Source organism: Prorops nasuta, unplaced genomic scaffold (assembly GCF_024137725.1).
Source record: "Prorops nasuta isolate Cenicafe-Biocafe unplaced genomic scaffold, Cenicafe_Pnas_1.2 PNAS00002, whole genome shotgun sequence".
NCBI classification, from domain to species: domain Eukaryota; kingdom Metazoa; phylum Arthropoda; class Insecta; order Hymenoptera; family Bethylidae; genus Prorops; species Prorops nasuta.
In genome coordinates, this window is record NW_027116799.1 from 7,134,104 (window position 1) to 7,141,712 (window position 7,609).

Below are 7,609 nucleotides of genomic sequence, written 5' to 3' on the forward strand. Positions count from 1 at the left end.
GTTAAATGGGCCGGTAAAATTGTAGCTGCCTTCTCTTCGAACTAGCGCAATAAAGTAGCGTAAAAAGAACGCGTGGTATAAAGTATACCTGTGCCTGTAACCTCCCAGACTTCAAGATTAATCTATCCTTTAGCCGTTTGATACTTATATATATATATATATATAAAGTATACTGTATATGAGATTGTTTATCATCTTGTTCCCGCGAACTATCTTGGTCCAAGTTTTCCAGAAACGTTTCTCTTTATTTCTTAATTTGCGAAATAATATAATCCAGCGACAGAGTGATAAATCGGAATTTCAACACAAGTATATACATAAAAGTGCAAACGAGAAAAATAAGGATCTTTTATTACATAGAAAATTCGCATATACATACCACATTGTGCACGAGATTCTTTATTATCTTCTCCACGGGCTACCTCGGTCTGCAAGTTTTGAAGAAACGTTTCTCTTTGTTTCTTAATTCGCCGAATATGATATAATTCATCGACAAAGTGGTATAAATCAGAAATTTCATCCGTTCCAATATTTATTGCAACGCTTGTAATATCAGTGTTCAATGCAGTTATATATACATATAAACAAGAAAGAAGAATAATCATTCGTTATGTGGAATATACGTGGAAAATAGCTGATCAATTATCCCCTTCTATTTTACTTAGTTACAATCGCCAGCGATTCTTCACAGAGTTACGGTATTAGTTGGAAATTTGAGTGGACGTCATTGTTCCAGATTCCCTTTTGTTACTGCTGCATGGTGCTTGCATATCTATATCTATATATATATATATATATTATATATGTACCTACACGTGCGCCAATTGCCTCTTTATAGAGGGAATTGGTGAAGGGGGAAGGGGGGGGGGGGCGAAATAAGAGAGAGAGAGAGAGAAATTCTCTCTCGCAGAAGGGAGTCAGGGGGGGGGGGGGAGACCAGCCGAACAGCTTGCTCCTAGCAATCCTGGCTGTCGGGAGTAGTCAGTCGGGTCGGGAGTCATCTAGATGGGGATCGAGGTCCTGCCTGGCTCCGCTCGCTCTCTGCTCGCCTGTCTGCTTGCCTGCCTGCGCCTGACTCTTTCATATTTAAAGTGTATGTATTTTCGTCGATGGTTTAGTTATTGACAAGCCAGCGAGGGAATCGGTTGGCCCAGAAGGGACAATATCTTTCCCGGAACAGGCAAGGAAGCATCATTTCCGGTGGCTTCTTCGATGAAGAAATCTGCCAGTCAGACTAGCTTATGGCTTATACTTACGACTTGCTTCATGCCTCTCTACACCTGCCCGAGATCAATGTCTATAGTCATCGAATCGAATCCTCGCGAGTAGTAGCAGTAACACACTCACTTCTCCCCCCTTCCTCCCCCCACCCCTCCTACTCCTTCTTTACTATATGCATATCCAGTTTTGACAAGTGTATTTCCGCCTTTCGATGCTATTACAACAGCTCGCCTGCGCGAAACGTGGCTGACGAATAACAGCACCCTGGCCAATACCTTTTGTTGCTCGCATTTATTGCAAATTTCAAACTCTGTTGTATATATATATATATTTGTGTAAAGCATAAGATTTCGTCTCAACGTAACCGAAGCCTCTTCAAGAGTTCGATAATGATTCTAGTGGTTAGGTCGTGTTGTAAGACACTATATATATATATATATATATATATATTTGTATGCATCATGAGCTTTCCTCTCATTTTCTACAAGCAAAGACTCCACGGTTTTACCATACTTCCGGTTTTATCCACTAGATATTCTCGCTTGGTCCTTATATTATACTATGTATATATATATATAGCACTCAGCTGTAGCCCACGACTAGAAACTGCACTGTTTCGAGGCCACTCGAGAAAACGCTCGCAAATTGGATGCACTGTCTCCGAACCCAAGTATAATTGGCATTCATTCAGTTATTGCGCATAACGAAGCACCTTACGGCTGATTTTTAAACACCCAACCTGTGCATGCACGTGTAAGCGTTTCGGCCATTAAAACTTTCCTGTCAACAAAATAAACGCACCGAAAATGCATTCTCGACACGGAACTCTGCAATTTCCCAAAGAGGAAACGAGTGCGTTTCGCGATATTAACGAGGATAATCCTGTGCAAAACGCACGAGTATAGAAAGGATTCGAGCTGCAGGACGAAAAAACCTGTCGTTCTCCTTTATGTATCGAAATGAGTTGCAAGAAGATTCGCCTGAAATTCGAAGAATCTAATTTCTCGACTAGTCATTATTATTCATAAAGCCACATATTCATAGCCACAAGACTAATTACTTATTAATCCCTTACGTTTCCAGACGAATTGCATAATAGCTCTCGCCTTGGCTCATCTCACGTACGTTTCTTGTCAAATTGAAATTTTGCTATTTCATTTGACGGAATATAATTCGCTTCGGTTAACTTAATTTAACCACTGATTTCTCTTTATATATATATATATATATATATATATACATATTTATATATTAAGACAAATAGGCGTTTGTCAAACGATAATACTGGCGCGGTCAATTGTAATTTATGATCGGCACCTGGCGAGCATCGTAAATAAAGTTACGGCTCGATCATATAGTTTCGCTTGATTTTGCATATTGCCGCGATATTGCCTGATATTACCACTGGCAGGAGTACGAACACCCATCAAATTTTCCTGCATCATCTATTTAGGCTTCTATACGCGTGCAATAATATACGTACACACACAGTACGAAATTCTCCGCGTAAAAATATACGCAAATTCTTTCTATTTTCATCGCGAGCAACTTGTATAAATTAACGCAACTTCGACACGTAAAATCGATACCATTTAAATCCACCTGCTGATTGCAAATATTGCAGTTTAATCGATGACCCATTCGAGGGATTTTCGCGTACGTCCCGTGTTGCAAATTGCAATCAAACTTGATTATACAAAAGGTTTCGATCGTTCCTGCGCGATTCTCGTTTTAAGAAATCCTCGCAATCACAAATTTTCGCTTTTTTATTCTATAGCTATATATATATACATAAATACGTGATTTTAAAAGCAGCAAAGATCGTTAATTGAGATTCTGTTTTCTTAGAATAGTGGGGGAAAGAAATCATAATACACAGAGTAACGATTTATCTTCAATCTTTTCTCGTATTATATATATATATATAGATACAATATATAGAGAATTTTCAGGTGGAGAACAGCCAACCAGAAGAGCTTAGATTGATAAAAATTCCACCAACGTAAAACTGAAGGAAGCGAAAAAGAGTTGAATCCACAGGAAGAAAAGTTGCTTAGCAATTAAAGAAGATTTTAGGATTGACCTAAATCTCCAATGAGATAACTTTTAATATATCCTATAGTAAGGGAAGAGGGGGAGGAGGGAGAAGAGTATTAAGCATTTAGCAAATTGTTCGTTATTTTCGCTAAAATTTCTAAAATATACCTATAGTGAGAGCAGCAGAATGGTTGGATTTCCGGCTCTAATGGACTGCAGAGAGTACGTCGAGGCTTATCAATTAAAACTGTAACAACGCTACGAAATCCATGAAATCGGCTTATCCGACGCGACGGAACAGAAACGAGCAGCGATGAGTCTCTCTTTCCTCATTATACGTAATTCGCGCGCATAAATAGCAACAAGCGAAAGATTGACAAAAACGATTAAAAATACATTCATGCTTATATGTTTACAATATACATATATATCTATAGTGTAATACATATGTGGACAAGTGTGAAGTACGATCGATATAACTTTATTTACATTCTTGTAAAATACGTACACACATATAGAGTAAAGGCACCTAAGAGTACGCGGTCTTTAAGAATACGCAGTCATTATATATCAGTACCAAATCGAAATTATCGTATAGTTGACCTTGTATATAAATCTACGTATACATCTATATAATAAGTTGAATAGAAGTCTGCTTTATTTATTTACATTCTTCACGTACGTCTATACAACTTGAAAATGACCTGTGTGATTGTAAGTTTGAGCAGTTGCGGCATAAGGTTTTTAGCGATCAGTTTTGGTAATTTTCTGACAATTTTGGGTTCAGAATATTCCTGTAAAATTGTACGTCTTATGAAGGTGGACAATTTTCGTGCGATATTTGCTCACATTCTAGATAAATTTAAAATTGCGCACACTTAAAAGAACTTGTGCGTTCTCTTGTGTACATCGTATTATAAAAGTGCGCAAGTGCAGTAGGTTAGCAAATTTGTTTTCTCTGTTTACCGAATTTATTTGTATTGGCCGTATATTTAAAATATAAATGAATAAATATATTTATTTGGAAATATGTATTCGATTTAAACCTGTTCTTTATATATTCGAAAATACATACAAATATTCATTAAGTGCGCACTCTTGTACGTCATTCCCCTAATACATATGTATATATATATATATATATATATATATAGTACGATAGACTTAGTTTCGCGTTTCTCCACCTATAATCCAATAAAATCTCTATATTGTTTTAAAGAACACGCTCGAGTAGCTATATACGTATCTATTTCTTGAAATTATTAGAAAGAAAGATCACATCTCTCTGTACTATATGCTACACTACTCAACAGGATCAATACATATTATATTATATAGCTTATCGCGCATGGCCTTTTCCTCGTATTTCTTTTTTATTCTTATATTTCACCTGGATCGAGTCATCAAAGAATTATACTGGACTTGTCAATATGAAAATTGTATTTTTATTCTACAACTAATTGGCATATGCAATGGATTAGTGACGCGGAAGCAGATATAACGATGAATTATTATTAGACTCCAGATCTTTATAAAAATGTAGAACTCATTAAAAATTTATTTTTGAAAATTCACTCCACCGAAATAAATTAATTAAATATATATATTTTTTAAATAACCAATTGTTAATTGAGAACTACAAACCAGCATACATTTTTAAACAATTAAGAACAAATTTCGGCCCATAAACGGATAATTATCATATACATACTATCTATAATTTATCACGCATGGCCTTTGCCCCACATTCCTTCCGAAATCTTATATTTCACCTGGCGCGAGTCATCAAAGAATTAGACTGGACGCGCGAATAATGAAAATTGGACTTTCAGTCTATAACTAAACGGCATATGTAAAGGGTTTGGGCAACATGGAAACGGGTATAATGATTAATGGGGGAATAAATAGCCGTGGTCCAGAACTATCGGGTATTACGCTATAAATTAGCTATTGTTGCCCGATCGTATCCGGATGCTGGCTAAACTGACGAAGGATAATTTAGCCGCGGTGCTCGCAGAAATCAAGAGTCGCGCCGCGCCCATCAGCCGAGCCCAATGAGATGCCATTTCTAATTATACGAAAATATGGACGCGCGAGCGCAAATTATACTAATAAATCTACGTCAAATTATTATTCTTATTGTTTAATGCCGCGCCATTTCTTGCAAACCGTAAATTATTATTTAGTGCTACATATAGTATTTGTACACATATATGTATATATATGTATATAGGCAAAAGTGCAATTTGCCATCGATTAATTCGCAGCTTTGGCAAAAAGTTTTGCAAATAATCCGCTAAGTGTGTATTCGTGTCGGGCCAGCTGCATGCCAGGGGAACAGCAGTGATTTTAATGGCGTTTACTAATTTGGATTTATCCGCGCGAGGCTAAAAAGTGGAAAACTTTGAAAAGGGAGTCGATCGCTGTCCGTTGAGCCATGATAGAGGGAGAGGAGGGGGAGGGGGGCATCAAACAGGATTAGCGCGGTCAAATCTCCAGCTCCGCGCAGTGCAATCTCAAAATTACAATTGCCCCGCGTGTGCCACACTATATCGATCAAATTTCTCCAGTTAATTATGACAGAAAATCATACATGCAACTCGCTGAATTAAAAACTTCCAATGCTCATTTATCATTGGCCCCATGAAAATGAGAAATTACTTACGCGATATAATTGGCCGGTGAAGCTGCGCCAAAAATAATAAATAATTTCTTGACAAAACAATTTTTATCAATAATTCCACGAGGCTCGAACACGTGATTGCACTTTTGCCCAGTTATATTCCGCGCGATGTACTAAAGGAGTAACTATATAGCGGTTTATTTAAATTAGAAAGCACTAATGGTATATATATAGAGAGAGAGAGAGGCCGGTGGATATTTGATTTTTCACACAGATCGGAACGGGCGACAATCGACGTGACGTTCAATTTCCTCGGTTAGAGGGAGGGGGGGAGGGGGTAGCAGTAGGCTTCTTATCAGTTTATTCAGGTAAGGGGGTATGGTATAGCTTGCACACGGACGATATTGGCATGTCGCGGTCACTCTTCTTCTCCTTCTCCAACTCCCCCCCCCCCCCCCTAACACACCGAACGAACCAATCGCTCGTAAGCCAAATTCGCAAAAATTTCACTCGGACTCGTCGTCGATGATCGATCCACGCGCAAAGGCTCCAATTTTTCTAACAAAAGTTCCGTAACACTCGAAAGAGGCAACCGAGAATCTCATCGTCTGATCCGCAGACACGGGATATAATAATAAAATTATAGCGCATGCGAGAACATCGGAGATTCAACGGAGCACATCGTTCTCAAAGTAGCCAAGTTTAATTCAACGCCCCGGGTACAATTTTATTTTGTTCATATTTTAACTCGGCTTTCTTTAGCGCCTCTTGCATCGTCCGTAGAGATTTTTCAAATCGTGCGCATCCACGGTTGAGTGCAACAGAGATATATAGGGTGAAGCACTCGAGCCGAAAAGTTAAGATATAAATATTCGTTTGTTTTAGCGATTATAAAGAGGATCAATTTTTTGCAAGAGATTTCTGGATGGAAATACCGAGAATTTTCCAAAAGATCTTGTACGAAAAGTTGATATCTATTACAGTTACGCAGATAAACGCTCTTTTATGTTCGTGCGACGTGGTTCGTTTTAAATAGGTCACCCTGTATAGCATATATCGTATACAATGGAGAAAAATTCTCAATGGCACACGGACGATTCCGTACATCGCACAAACAAGTTTCAGGATTATATTATAATGTCGTAAAGCCATGGAGAACGTTCATTGCGGACTTAATTTCTTCCTCAAGTTCTCCGCGCTCTTTTAAAGTCCGCGCGCGAGATTGCACTTGGCATGATGCCTTCGGGCGGCGTCGACATTTTCCTTTTATTATATTGTCTTCGATAGTTTTTATCTGTTTTCGAAACGACCGCCTCCTCTCTCATGATACTCCTTGGTTCTCTCTGCTGAAGACAAGTACACTATATATATAAACGCTTTTGAAAACTCGCAAGTTTTTCTGTATCTGGTAAACAAGAGGGAGCGTCGGGTTAAACGCGTGTGTACACAGTGTTTATATTATTATAGTATATAATATAATTCTTGGAATTTCTTGCTATGGCCAAGAGATACGAGATGTTAATTATTCCCTGGAAAGAGGAAGGAAGGACGGATCTTTAACGAGGTAAACATTGGAGAAGCGTAAACGAAGAAAGGAGAGCGAGCTAGTGGAGAGCCAAGTGCAATATAAAGGATTTGTAAATAGAGACTTCGGGCGAAGAGTAGGTAAGCAAAAACAGGGTAGCGCCTTATCAAATCAGCGCCAGGGATTCTAGGATTAAGCGATTC